The following is a 14,944-nucleotide window of genomic DNA, read 5'->3' on the forward strand; positions in this document are numbered from 1 at the left end:
TGATGCCACTAGCTTTGCTCTTTTTGCTCAGGATTGCTTTGGCTATTTGGGGTCTTTTGTAGTTTCATAATATAAATTTTAGGATTGCTTTTTCTATTTCTGTGAAGAATGTCATTGGTATTTTGATAGGGATTTCACTGAATCTATAAATTGCTTTAGGTAGAATTGCCATTTCAACAATATTAATTCTTCTAATCCATGAGCATAGAATATTCTTCCATTTTTTCTGTACTTTTCAATTTCTTTCATCATTATTTCATTGTTTTCCTTGTATAGATCTTCCATTTCTTTGCTTAGATGGATTCCTAGGTATTATGTAGTTGAGATAGCTTTGTAGATGTGGTAATAAGCTTGTCTGCAGTAATCTCTTCTTTGTGCACTAAGGACTTGCCCCTTCAGGGTCAACCCAGAATATTCTCAGTTCCTGGAATCCCTTTCAGAATCCACCCCCACCACTCCAGGAAGGAGGAAGAGTAAGGAAGTCTCACTTCTGTGGATGTCCTCTGCAGATTTTTGGGTGGGTATGTGCTTCCTGACTGCAGCAACCTCAGCCACAGATGGGTTAACCTACCCTATTACTATTTTTTAGGATTGAGAAAGGTTCCAAAACAATGTCATTCACCATTTCTTTTGCAAATTCAATTTGTATCATCATCTGTCTACAAGATAAAGAATACAGCTATGACCAGTTCTAATCAAATATTTTCCCCATTTGGGAAAAAAAGACGGAGGAAGCTTTCCCTACACCTTTGGGGGAGCTCTTGTTCCCAGGCTCCCCCCAGCTTTTTACCTGATACCCCTCATTCCTGGAAGTCCCTGCCCCTTTCTCTGTGCTCACTGCTACTGCTGTGCACATTATGTGTATTCAGTTAATTCGCCATATGAACTGGAGTCAGAATAATGGCAATGAGAAATCCAGGCTGATCTGCTGTAAAAAGGGATCTATGCCTATGCCCCTTGGGAACAGGAGTTGCTGTAATAGCTTACCATGAATACATCAATAGTGGATTAATTTGGAATTTCCAACATTTTTTAGAAAATTAGACCTCTCTATAACCGTGACCATGATTATAAAAGTCAGACCAGTAGACTAACAGTGTGTATTCAAGGAATGGTAATGAAGATTTTCAACCCCACTGAGCCTCTTACATGGGTGGTTGACAGAGTCTGGGCTCAAAATGCGATTTATACGTTACCTTTTTCCTTGAGCTTTTCCTTAGCCATCACCTGAGAAGCTGACCTATTTTGCTGTCAGAAGCAATGAGTGACGCTCGTATAAGATATCTTCCCAACAATTGTAAGCTTGAAAATAAACAATTTTGAAAACTTATAGCTCAGCACTTGGCATTTCACCAGAACTTTCCCAACTCCTAAAAGCAAATCTGTTTCTTATTCCACTGTGGAGTGCCTCATTTATCTTTCCCAGGAGAAAATGTAAAAAAAAAAAAAAAAAAAAACAACTACAGACTTTGGTCTCCAGAGGATATGAAATGGACAGGTAAAATGATCCCACAATAATAGTTCCTTATGAAAATTATATCAGGCCTAGCTTGTTCTAGGACTATGTATACATAAGTCATGATAATCTAGTACCCCAATTTTTATTCTCTTTGATCTCTTCGTTAGTAGATAACTCAAATATCAGGTAAGAGATAGAAACACAGTTAAAACAGAGGGACAAAAGACTGCATGTGTTTTAGTACAAATATTTACAGAATTCTGAGGATAAACGTCATAGTGCCATTAATATACTTTTTAATCAAGAGGGGACAAAAAGATCTGATGCTGGCTTTAGAGCACATGAAAATGTATTTTTGCTTACTGAGAATAAAAATGATTAAAAACTGATTTGATATAGTCTTTTTAATTTAAAAAAAAGATAAGTATTCACTGTGGAGGAAAAAAGCTCAATGTCATGGTCATGTTTACATATGTTGCATTCTAGAAGTGTACAGATTTATACTGACCTTGAATGGTCATATTTATTTCTGTGAGACTAATCTTGAAAACCTGTATACAAATGTAAACCCTCAGGGATGCAGGAGGGCAACAGGCCTGACAGGGGCCTATTGATTTTAAATATGTTACATGTGTTATTTTGAACAAAATTTGAAATGCTATCAAAATGTTTTAAAATGTTCAAATCAAAAGCAAATTATTATCATTTCCAGGTAGACCTACAAAATGGGATGCAGTGACCACCTCTGTCATCTATCTGTCAAATGGCCCTCTTACATCCATCTGCAGTGAAGAATCCTCATTTATAAGCATCTGAAAGTGCCCCTCAAGATTAACCAGCTCACCCAGGCCTTGGGTGGTCAAAGAGCTACTCAATTCCTTAAGCTGGCCCACAAGTATAGTCAGACACAGAGCAAGAAAAGCAGGGAGCTACCAATAAAGGGGATGTCCCCACTGAGACCACCTGTCCTTCAAACAGGTGCTGATACTGTCACCGCCTTGGTGGAGAACAAGAAGGCTCCCCTGGTGGTGATTGTACATGTGTAGATCCTGCCTGCCTTGTCCTATAAAATGGAAGTTTCCTAGTTCATTCCCAAGGAAAGGCCAGACTGGGATGTTTTGTCCACAGAAAGACCTGCACCACCATTGCCTCTATATAGGTTAACTGAGAAAACAGAGTTCTGGCTGAGATGGTGCAAACTATCAGGACCAATTACCATGACAGATATGATGAGATGTGGTAAGATATGCCATCACTGGGGAAATAACATTCTGTATCCAAAATTTTTGGCTCTCATTGCCAAACTGGAAAAGCGAGGCTAAAGACCTTGTTACCAAACTGAAATAAAGGTACAATGTTAACATTTTCTGTACCTAAAAACTATCCTTTAAGAATATCAATCTCATTAAAAATCTCTTCATTCTCCAAATTCACGTAGTGTGATATCCTAGAACATGCAGACTCATGCATTAATACTTATGGCTGTGTGTCGTTTTTTTAATTGGCTGAACGTGGGTGACCAGCCTTCTCCAATGACTGTAGTTTACAATTTACAGCTTGTGACTTCCCCAAGCCCATGAAATTCTTTGTACCTCTACCTTATGTTTTAATTACTTGAGTGCTCATCCAGCTCTCCTAATCAATGGACTGTAAGAAGAAGTGTACGTTACTCATCCTTGGACTGAATTAATTTAGGGATAAGATGATTTTGTTGTTGTTGTTTGTATCATCACAGTTCCTAGCAAAGTTCTGTTCATACAATAACAATATGGAGGCAAATGAGCAATGCAAAATAGGGCCCCTAGGAATTCCACCATGCACCCACATCTACAGCAGATATCAATCTCTCTGCTTCTGGGGATTATCTCAACATGACAAGTGGTGAATTGGTTAGTAGTTTCCAATTCTGTCAAGATTGAATGTTTGTGACCCCTCCAAAATTCATGTTGAAACTTAATTTCTAATGCAACAGTATTGAGGTAGGGCCTTGAGAAGATGATTAGGTCATGAGAGCTCCTCCCTCAGGAATGGGATTAAGCCCCTTATAAAAGAGACTTCACACAAGGCTCAGCCCTTTTTTCCCTTCTGCCTTCTGTCATGTGAGGACACCACAATAAGGCACCATCTTGGAAGCAGAGAGAGCAGCCCTCGCCAGCCACTGAGCCTGATGGTGACTTGATCCGTGAGAAAGTACATTTCTGTTCTTTATAAATTACCCAGTCTCCAGTATTTTGTTATAGCAGCACAAATAGAGTAAGACAGTTGTACAGACATGACCACTGATAAGAGTCAGCGTAGTGACAGCCCATGCTAGAGTAATAAATAAATACTCAAATCTCAATGGCATATTAGAGCAAAAGTTTCTTTCCTATTCACAAAATATCTAATACAGGTGAAGAGCTCTTCAGGGATGTTTCTCTTGACGTAGTGATTCAAAGATAGAAGCTGCTTCTATCTTGTGGCTCCTCCATGGCAGAATAGTCACCACAGAGGAGAAAAAGATTATGGAAAACCTGTGCTTATTTTTAACTGCCTCAGACCAGAAGTAACAAAAGTCCCTTTTTCTCATGGCCCTTTGGCCTGATCTAGACACATGACCCCAGTTCACCTATGAGGGAGGCTGAAAACTGGGGAAGCCCATGGAATAGTTGGTGAACCCTACTGTTTCAAGCATACAACCACATTTTTAAAAAATGGAACCAGGAACCAGTTACAGAATGCCACTTGTGTAGGGATATGGCTATATCACCAAGGTACATGACAAAGATGTAATGTTTTACTGTGTAAGTAAATTAAGAGCTCCACTCTTTTATATTAAAATAAGATCTATACTCATGTAATCGGTGTTCATCATTTTCAAGGGAAGCAAGTCCTATAAAGAAAATGTGTTTTGTACTTCATACAAAGCAATGAGGTATTATGACTTGGCTTTGGAAGGAAGTTCTTAAAATAATATATCAGGCTCATCTGTTGAGGCCGTCCCTTCTGCTGCAGTTTGCTATTGCCCAGTTTTCTGTCTCTTATAATAGTAACCAGTTTTGAAGCCAAAATAAACTCTCTAGTTCTCTAGAACACCCCATCTGCCTCATCCTTCAACACCAGGAGTCCTTCCAAAGCTCTTAATGGCTGAGACAGTGCATACTATAAATCAATTGTCATGTGGCTTCATTCCATCAAGGCTAAAGAGATGTGCCCATCTCATCGTTGTTGCAAGAATAAACTTTTTAATTTTACACAGCAATTTTTCAAGATCACTAGCTTTGGTTGGGATGGTAAGTGAAAACAGTCATTCCCCATGCGAAAAATAATCTGGCTCTCTAAAAACATTCCATTGGGATCAAAATAATATCAAAAGAGAATAGTCACAAAAATGTTTTACATCAATTAGCAAATGTGTCTTTTCTATTCATATGCATACAATCATCATTTCATTATAGCCCTTTCTTAGTTCACATAACTAGAGGGACAAAAAGAATTGCAAAGTTCTATTTTTGTAACTTACAATGTTTTTACAATTTATAATTCTGATAATTCCTTAAAGGCTATGACCAAAAATGTGTCATGAAAATTACACTGGTGCTCTCCCAATATTAGAAAAGTTTCAAAATACAAAGGTAAAAAAATAATCAGAAAATGGCAAGCAGTCAACTCTCCTTCCTCTTATGTGTCCTCCCTAGAAATACAAATGGAACTTTGGTTCTTCTAGAATCCCTCGCATGTGTTTTATGATGGCACCATATTCAAATCAAAGAACTAGAGCTGGGAAATGCCAGCAGCTGACAAGAGGCACCAAAATAACTTCTCTTTTTCAAATTTTTGCGATCACTAACATTGAGAAATGGTTATCCAGCACCGAAGCTAGGTGAAAACACACAAACACATGCACACACATATACAGACCCTCAATGAACAACATGTACACCCTACCAAAAGTGTCTGTGCAGTTTCTTGTCTTCTTGCTGGATTTACTCATAGTATCAGTTAAGATTATTTTGGCTATGAATTGGAGAAAACAGAACCCATATTGTCTTAAATGACAGGGAAATTAATTGACTCACATAATTATTGAAGTCTAGAGCAATGCTTCTCAAAACATCTGTGGAGAACAGTTGTTGTTGTCGTTCTTGTATTACTGTTTGTTTTTTTCAATTCAGTGCAGATTGCTGCACGGTCCTAACACACAAGACTTGTACAGTTTGCACAGCTTACAACTCACGCCTTTGTTACATAACACCCAAACTGGTCCTTAGCCTATTGGCTAGACAAGTCCACTGGCCACACACCTAGATGTGCTAGCAATGTCAAATCCCTACAAAAGTTCCTAAGCAATTCTCTCAGTTTCTGTGTTTACATCATCACGGAATGGTAACAAACAGTTCACAGATGGTTCACACCCTACATTGTGAGTGGCCCTGGTCTAGAGAGAGGGTAGACATCGGCATAGTTCTTGCTCCATCTCTCTGACATTCTCTAGGTTGCCCTCCTCTGTGTTCCAGCTGCCTCCTTGGGCTGGTACAGAGATGCGAGCAATGGCTCTAGTCTAATACGTGACAACATCCAGAAGAGAGATAAGGTCACTTCAAAGCTATAGCGAAAGAGCAAGGAAGAACTCTTCCGGGAGGCTCTAACCAACTTCCTGCATATCTCGTTGTCCTTAATTGGGTCACATGTCTGTTCCTGAACTTACAATAGGCAAGGAAAAGGGAATTACTCTTGGAACAATTGGGCCCACTCCTGGAGCTGGGGTGAGGATCCATTCCTCAGGGCACATGGGTTTCATAGGAGAGAGAATCTATTGGACATAAAATTGGGTTTATGTGGTAAAGGAGGGAAGCAGGAATGGATGCTAGGAAGACAATCAACAATGTTGGAGGTATTTGAACTAGACTTTTGCATAATTATTAGTCAATCAACTAAAGGATATTATTACATAGTGATTAATTTAGAGGCTATGTATTGAACTTGGGCACACAGACAGACTGACTTGCCCTAAAATTTCAAGCACCTGAAGAAGGTATCCTGTTGATCCAACTTTCTCCAATCATTGTGACCAAGAGGACAGGATTCCACAGAACAACTCTGTCTGCTTAGGAGAGGAGGTATATAAAGGGATCAGGAGAGGGCGCCCGTATGGATCTGAGACAGGGCAATTCCTAGGGAATGGGAAATCATGTAAGTTGGGTAGATGCTTCAGACAGTATCTCCTGCAATAATTTAAAAATTAATTCCATAATTCCCTCCTCCTTAAGTGTGTGCTGCACACAGTGACTTCTTTCTAAAGAGCACCACATGAAAGGGGGAAGAGTACCTTCATAGTGGAGAACCTGACAAAAAGTACTAAAGACAGGTGGTCAAAGCCAAAGTCAACAGTAATAAATCATGTTGATAGTCTGCACCCTTGATTTGATATGATGAAAATGGTACTTTACCTCTGTGGTCTTCCTCCCAGTAACCCTTAACCCCAGCCTAATCATGAGAACAGCATCAGACAAATCCCAACTGAGGGCCATTCTACAAAATAACTGACCAACAATCCTTACAACTGTCAAAAGAAGACAAGTCAGAGAAACTATCACAGCCAAGAGGGCACCTAACAGATGATAAATAAACGACAAATAAATGTACTGTGGTATACTGGGTGTGATCCTGAACACAGAACGATCAATAGATAAGAACTAAGGAAATCTGAATAAAGTAGGGACTTTAATTAATAATAATTTATAAACATTGGCCCATTAATTTTTAAAAATGTACCATACAAATGTAAGATATTAATAATGAGGGGTAAGAACTCAGTACTATTGGCTCAAATTCTCTGTAAATTTAAAACTGCTCTAAAAAATAGCCTATTAATTTTTCTGAAATACCTGCTACTAAATAAATGATTAAAAAATATTGTTTAATGGGCACAGAATTTCAGTTTGGCATGATGAAAAATTTCTGGAGATGCATAGTGGTGAAGGTTGCACAACAATGTGAATGTAATTATAATTAATGCCACTACACTGTACCATTAAAAATGGTTAAAATGGTAAATTTTATGTTCTGTATATTTCACCAACATCAAAAATACCTTATTAAAATGATGTATGTGTTATACTGTTGTTCTTACTCAGGTTAGTGATAGGTTTTGTAGGTATTGGGTGTGTTCTATCCCCAAGGAACTCCGATATATGTTGAGCATTAATGCAGTGTAGTGTCCAACCATAAGTGAAGGCTCAGTAGGTGTTTGTTAGTCATGGATGGGAAAACCTTCCAGAAAAAGTGTAACTTGAGATCCTTGTAGAAAAAAGAGAAGAATTTGGCTATGAGGAGGTATGGGGGACATTTGATCCAACCGCACTCTGGAAAGAATTAGGCTTCTAATTGATTTTGGGTTTAAATATGCTTAAGGTAGACTCAAGCAGAGAATCTGGTACTTTCTGACTAATCTTGTGGTTGTCTGCCGCTCTGCACAAACACCTTTGTAAGTAAACCTTTCTTGAGTTATCCAAATTTAAGTAAGCCATCTGTGTCTTGTTGGGACCCTGACTGATATATGGGATAAAATTACAAGCCCTCAAATTTGGATTCAGTCTTGGGAAAAATTAAAAAGAAAACTACAGGCTCATATGACGTTTAAAGAAAAGGCTTTGGGGGGAATTATAGGTTATTAATAACATATAATTTGCAAACTCAAAGAGGTGCTGGTTATTGCCCTTCCGAATAAGATGAGAAGACAGAGATAATCCATACAGGTCAGCCTTTAGGAGCAGGGAGAATAGAACACGGTGGAAGGTGAATCTGCAAGAGCGAAGAGAAATTAGTCAGCACATTCCACAGCTCTTGTCCCTCGATATCTTCACACTGAACCAACCCCTTTCCCTCCCCACAGTTTAGGGAGGAACCTCAACTGATACCAGGGAAGTGATTGAGAAAAACGTTGCAAAATATTGTAAGGTGCACCAAATATTGTACTTTTTACTGTACAAAAGAGTAAACCCAACTAATAGAAGTTAAAGTAAGAGATCTCAGTAGTAAGAGAGCAAAGTATCCTCTTGGCTGCAAAATGGCTTTAGAGTTCCAGGTATCACGCAACAACCCAACAACGTCTAGCCAAGAATAGCAGCATTGTACCCTATGACTTTCTTTGTTTTAGTGAAGAAAATCTTTCCCAAAATCTCCAAGTAGGATGCCCTCAGGTCCCACTCACCAGAACCCAGGCTTAACCTAACTCCTAGCAATGCGAATGAGGTTGTCACTCAAATCAGTCATGATTTACCCCCGGGACTGTGAAGTAGCCACAAATTCAAAGCTGTGCCAACAAGGAAACGAGTGGGAACTGCTGTGGGATAGTATCCAACATGCCCATCTTAAGAGGGAAAAATTGAACACTCTTTCCTCAAAGAAGAGGCTTTCTCATAGCTTCTCCCTTCTTTTCCCACAAGCTGGAGAGATCCCCAAAGTAAAACCTTTTAGTGAGAAGAAGACTAGAAATGTCTCTTCCTTTCTACATCCCTGCCTTTAAGGAAGTGCATTATGGGGATTTTAAAGTCATCTTCTTCTTAAACTATTCAATTCAACAAATATCTGTGTCCACTTTTGGAGATACAACAATAAATAAGACAAAGCTCACGAGCAACGTCGAGAGAACACTGTGCAGAGGAGGGACTGGGAGCTGCAGCCAGAGGCGAGCTGTGGGGAACTTCCTTCCAATCTGGAGAGCTGGGTGGGTGTTGGCTGTGAACAAAAGGATTCCCAGGAGATGGTTTCCTGAGACTTCTTTTAGGCACTGACTTTAGAAGGAAGAAACAAAGACCTTATTGGGGCAGAAGAGAGGCAGGGACTCGGGGCAAAGCTCCTTCAGGCAAAGGTCATGTGTTTACAGAAGCCTCCCTGAACCGTGCCTCAGGAACTAGAGTGGAACAGTGCTGCCTCCCGCAGGACACCCTCCCCCCAGCGCAAGGCCGAGGGGGCACAGCTGGACACCCAGCCAAGGACGTCACAGGAGCAAAGGGCCAGGAGTGATGGTGGAAACCCAAACCAAATGCATACACGTGCGAGATGGGTGTAGAATAGAGGCAAATGAGATCACAGCTACACCACATGCCATTGGTTCATAAGTTAACAATGCTAATGATGACTGCCAAGATGATCGTGGTGGTGATGATGCTGATGATGATGACGACGGCAACAACGTCCACCCTGACTGATGGCTATGGTCATTGTCGTAAGTCAGCTACATCAATGTGGGTTTTCCCTGAACTACTCTTTCAGTGCCACCTATAGGTAAACTTGGGAAAGACTTGGCCCTTTAGTCCCTTGACCCACAAAGTCTGAAGACTTATGCTTTTAGAGCAAGATGTTGTTAAACATTTAGCTGAGGATTTACAAATGGATTTTCATCCATATGAACATGAGTGCTACCATTCTGTTTGAAATGTTCTCAGCTCAGAAAATTGCACCCCCCCACACAAGTTAATCAGCTTTTCTATACATAGTTTCTTCTAGTGTATAATTACTGGACAGGCTTTATATTATTTTAGGATAGTGTCAGCAGCTAATTGTGGTACAGTCTGAATGCTTTGAAATGAGCTCGGCTGAGTGTGAGAATAGCTCAGCAAATTTAAGGCTGTGTGTGCATCATTTTTAAAGTCTATTGTTTAGCAAGACACTGAATATGGCAGATTAATGGAGTCCAATTCAAAGGGCAAGCAACTGTGGAATCCAACCTGCCTCACGTTTCACTTTGAACTTCCTAAACTGCTCATTCATTGATATCTACTTGCCTCACTCAACTCCCAGTGGATGTTCGGGCTGGCCCAAGTGTACAGGGAATCCTTGGGCCCTGGCATGGGCCCTAATATGGCTGTAGGCTCACAAAAATTAAATCTTTTGGACTGTGTAGGGAGAAGTGTCATTCCTCACCCCAGGTTTCCTTTAAGGGGAGGAATTTCCTTTCCATTGCCCTGGAGGCAAAAATATAGGAAGAATCCTTCTGGCCTCTTTTGGCTTCCTTTTCTGCTATTCTGTAGGGCATAGCAGCATAGTATCTGATGGATGCGTTTGGAAAAAGCAATGAGCATTACTGATTCAGCCACTTTCACTCACTCTGTCCACATTCTATTCTCAGGACCCAATTGTTCTCCTCTTCCACACTGTAAACAACTCGCCCCTGCAGAGGAGGTCTGTGCTTATGCAGGTCAAGTAGTGCTGTCCTAACAGTTTTCCCAATAATTAAGAAAGTAACATAAATTCTACATGTTGATTGAACCAAAATCGTAATGTAACTCTAGTGGGAAGATGGGGAGAGGATGGAGTACAACAAAGCCAAATACTTATCTGTCATAATAGGAAATTAATAGGTAATGTCTAAAATGAATGAGGCGAAAGACACCACCATATATATTATTCAAAAATATAGATCAGGGTAAATGTCAGAAGAAACAGCTAAAAATGTCTTAAGCAGAATTAAAGGGAGTGGGGAAAGGTGGGTGTCTTAGTCAGCTGGGCTGCCATAACAAAATACCACAGGCTGGGTGTGAACAACAGACATTTATTTCTCACACTTCTAGAAGGTAGAAGCCCAAGATCAAAGTGCCAGCCAATTCGGTTCTGGGTGAGGGCCCTCTTCCTGCCTTGCAGATGGCTGCCTTCCCACTGTGGCTCCCGTGGCCTTCCTTCTGTATGTGCGGAGAGAGCACGAGCTCTGATGTCTCCTCCTCCTCTTATGAGAGCACCATTCCTATGCGAGTAGAGCCGCTCACCACGTGTGAAGTGCCAACAGATTGGTGTTGCTGGCCAGTAAAAGGGGTTCCAGAGACATGTAGACGCTAACAGAAGACAACGGGGTAGGACTCCTCCTTAACCAGACTTTAGTCCAGTCCCTCAGCCCTCTTCTCAGACAGGCCTTGGCCTTGGCTGGAGACCAGCGTTAGCAAAGAATCTTGCTAAGTCAGCTATTGAGAATCCCCCCACCCTGATATCCAGTCAAGCTTCTCTTCCCTAACACCTGAAACTAATCAGTTCCTCTCCTCGTCCCCTTGGTACCTAATCAGCCTTCTCAGTAATTTTCCATCCATTCCCTCACCTTGACCACTGGCTGTAAGTCCTCACTTTCCCTGCTGTATTTAGAGTTGAGTTCAATCTCTCTCCTCTGTTGCAATAGTCTTGGATAATGTCTTCTTTGCTATTTTTAACAAGTGTCACAATAATTTATCTTAACACAATATAAAGCATACTTTTAAATTGCCATTCTGTTTCATCCAAGTGGTAAGAAATACGATTTCAAGCTTGTAAACCAAATTTAAAGTAAAACTAATTTTTCGTCTGTCACCAATAACTCCCCTCCCTCCCATTTCATATATGCCCATCTCTTGCTTTCCTACTGTGGTAACCAGCTTCTAAAATGACTCCAATATCCCCCGCCTCCTTTTATTCACTCCCTTGTACAATCCCTTCCCCTTGTATGTGGGCTAAAACTAGTTATCAGCTTCTAATGAGAAGAAGATGGCAAAAGTAATGGGATGCCACTTTTGAGATGGGATTATAAAAGCCTATGGCTGCTGTCTTGACTGTGATATCTCTTTCTTGCCTTCTGGGTTGGTTTGTGTCGATGAAGCAAATTGCTGTGTTGGAGAGGCCCATGTCCAAGCCCATGTGTCCAGGGAGTGGCTTCTGATCAACAGCCAGCATGAAACTGAGGCCTCCAGACAACAGCCCGTAGGGAAGTGAATCCTGCCAACAACCACAGTGAGCTTGGAAGTGGATCCTTCTTCCCCATTTGAACCCTGAGATAACTACAGCCCTGGATGACACCTTGCTTATGGCCTGTGGGAGACCCTGAAGCAGAGGACCTGGCTAAGCCTGTCCAGATTCCTGACCCACAGAAGCCCTGAGATAATAAATGCATGCTTCTTAAGCTACTACATTATGGGGTGATTTGTTACACAGCAATTGATAACTAAACATCATCCATGGCCACCTTATCATTGACCAAACCTTAACTTTTAAACAGAGACCAGTGTGACAAACACATTTTGGATAGTTTAAGGACACAAAGAATCTACTCCACCATCCTGGCCAGGTAGTGTTCTGGTTTAAACCTGACTCAAGAAAAGAAAATGTTCATGCAGATTTCAGATTCTAATATTTCAATATCTTCTCTAGTCCTTTCTGAATATTATCTGCTTCAGTCACATGGAAAAGCATATTCTAAAACAAAGATAGGGGACTGGGAGTGCAGGGGAACAAAAGGTGTTTAACATCCCTCTAACACCTACAAATCATTCCTCTGTCCCTGACTTTCCAGAATTATGTTTATTCATTCAACATTAGTAAGCACTTACCATCCTGGCACAATTCTGCTTATAGAGACATGGCAATGAACAAAAGAGGCAAGGTGCCTGCCCCCAAAGCATTCACGTTTTAGAGAAGGAGGCATTAAACAAACAAAAGAAAATACATAATATGTCAGATAGTCAGAAGTGCTATAAATAAAAATAAAATGAAGGAGGATAACAAATGGCAGAATGGCTTTGGAAGGAGGGGTGGGTGTTTTAGGTAGGGTGGTCCAAGAACAGAGCTCTACTAGGGGACCGTTTTAGCAGAGACCTGAAATAACAGCGAAACCTATGAGAAAATCTGACCAGAGTATTTCAGTCTGATGAAAACGCAAATGCAAAAACTCTGATGCAGGAACAAACTTGGAATGTCAAGAAACATCAAGAAAACCAGCGTAGCTGGAGCAGTGTGAGCATATAGAGATGAGGTTGAGGTTGGAGAGATGGGAAAGGCCTGGCACAGAGTTTGGGTGGCCAGCACATGAGTTTAGATTTTCTTCTGAGCGTGATAAGAAGACTATAGAGAGTTTGGATTTGAATAATACCAAATGACATGTGGAGGGAAATGGGTTCCTACCCTTTGGCAGAAGGATAAATTAATATAGAGAGTTCGATAGGCTCTTAAAAAATTGAAAATAGTGCATATGCTATAACCAAGCAATTCCATTTCTAGTGTGTAACATAGAGAAGCCACCACACATCTGCACAAGAAAACATATGTAAGGATGTTCATTGCAGTATTGTTTAGAATATAATAAAGTAAGAGTGAAATTGAATAAAATAAGGGACATGGACTATATAATTGTTAAAAACAATGAATTATTAATAGATCTATCTGTATGAACATGAATATGTTAGAAAAACGATGTTGAGTGAAAAAATCAACATGTAGATCAATATGTATTTATGACATCATTTATATAAACTGAAAGCAACCCACTCACAAAACAATATTATATATTGGATGTAGATACACACACACACACACACACACACACACACACACATATATAAACATACAGACATACATACAAGTTGAGTATCCCTTATCTGAAATGCTTGGAATAAGAAGTGTTTTGGATTTCAGTTTTTTTCAGATTTTGGAATATTTAGAATTTTTGAATAGTATACTTACCAGTTGGGCATCCAAAACCTGAAAATCCAAAATCCTAAATGCCCCAAGGAGCATTTCCTTTGAGAGTCATGCCTGTGTTCAAAAAGTTCTGGTTTTGGAGCACTTTGGATTTCAGATTTTTGGAGTAAGGATACTCAATCCGTGTATATGTATATGAGAAGAAATTAAAGAATTAATTGAAAGGACACCTACAAATCTCCTGATAGTGGTGGTGGGAACATGAATGGGATATAAGGTCAAATGTCACTTACGGTTTATCTGCAATGTTTCATTTCACTACAAAAAGATACATACAATGAAAATTTTCTACATTAATTCCAGGTGGTAAGAAACTGGTGCTTTTTATAGTATTCCTTCTACCTTTCTATCCATGTAGGAAATAGCTCAACTATTCTACAGCAATTAGTTGGAGAAAAAGGAAAGTCCTTTTGCTTATTTAAGGCCATATGAGATTTATTATGCCTTGAGGAGATAAATTCGGATCTCTGTTTTGGAGTCAAGAAGTTTAAAATGTTTTCCTGCATTTTGTGGGTAAAACAGGCCTCTTCTAATTCCTACGAGGCCTCTGTGGCCTCAGGCCCTTGTGGTCTGCTCCTCAGTACTCTTCAGCAAAGCACACGGCCCAGCCTCAGAGCCAGGGTCAACATCACTTTCAGTATTTTGTGTAATGAAGTCTGTCCACATAGTCCTTTAAGCCAATATCCAATCAACTCATTTAAGAGAAAAAATCTCTCCACCCCTGGGATGAGGTCCAAGGACTGAGATATCCTGTGGGCTGAGAAAGAAAAATTTTAAACCAGAGTACAGATTCAAGTTTTTCATCCATTGATTTCATTAAGGGAGGAGACCTGGGTTAAAACAAGTGTCTTTGGCTGTGAAGACTAGAAAGAAATAAACAAATTTCCTTACATGTTTACCACAAAGCAATCATCAGGCATAATCCGATGACTCTTGAGGGGAAGTCGTATACATGTACGTGGGAGGGGAATGGTTGCTGTTTCTTCCTCCTAATGGGTGTTTTTGCAAAAT

Source organism: Propithecus coquereli, unplaced genomic scaffold, assembly GCF_000956105.1.
Source record: "Propithecus coquereli isolate 6110/MARCELLA unplaced genomic scaffold, Pcoq_1.0 Scaffold212, whole genome shotgun sequence".
In the NCBI taxonomy this organism is placed as follows: Eukaryota; Metazoa; Chordata; class Mammalia; order Primates; family Indriidae; genus Propithecus; species Propithecus coquereli.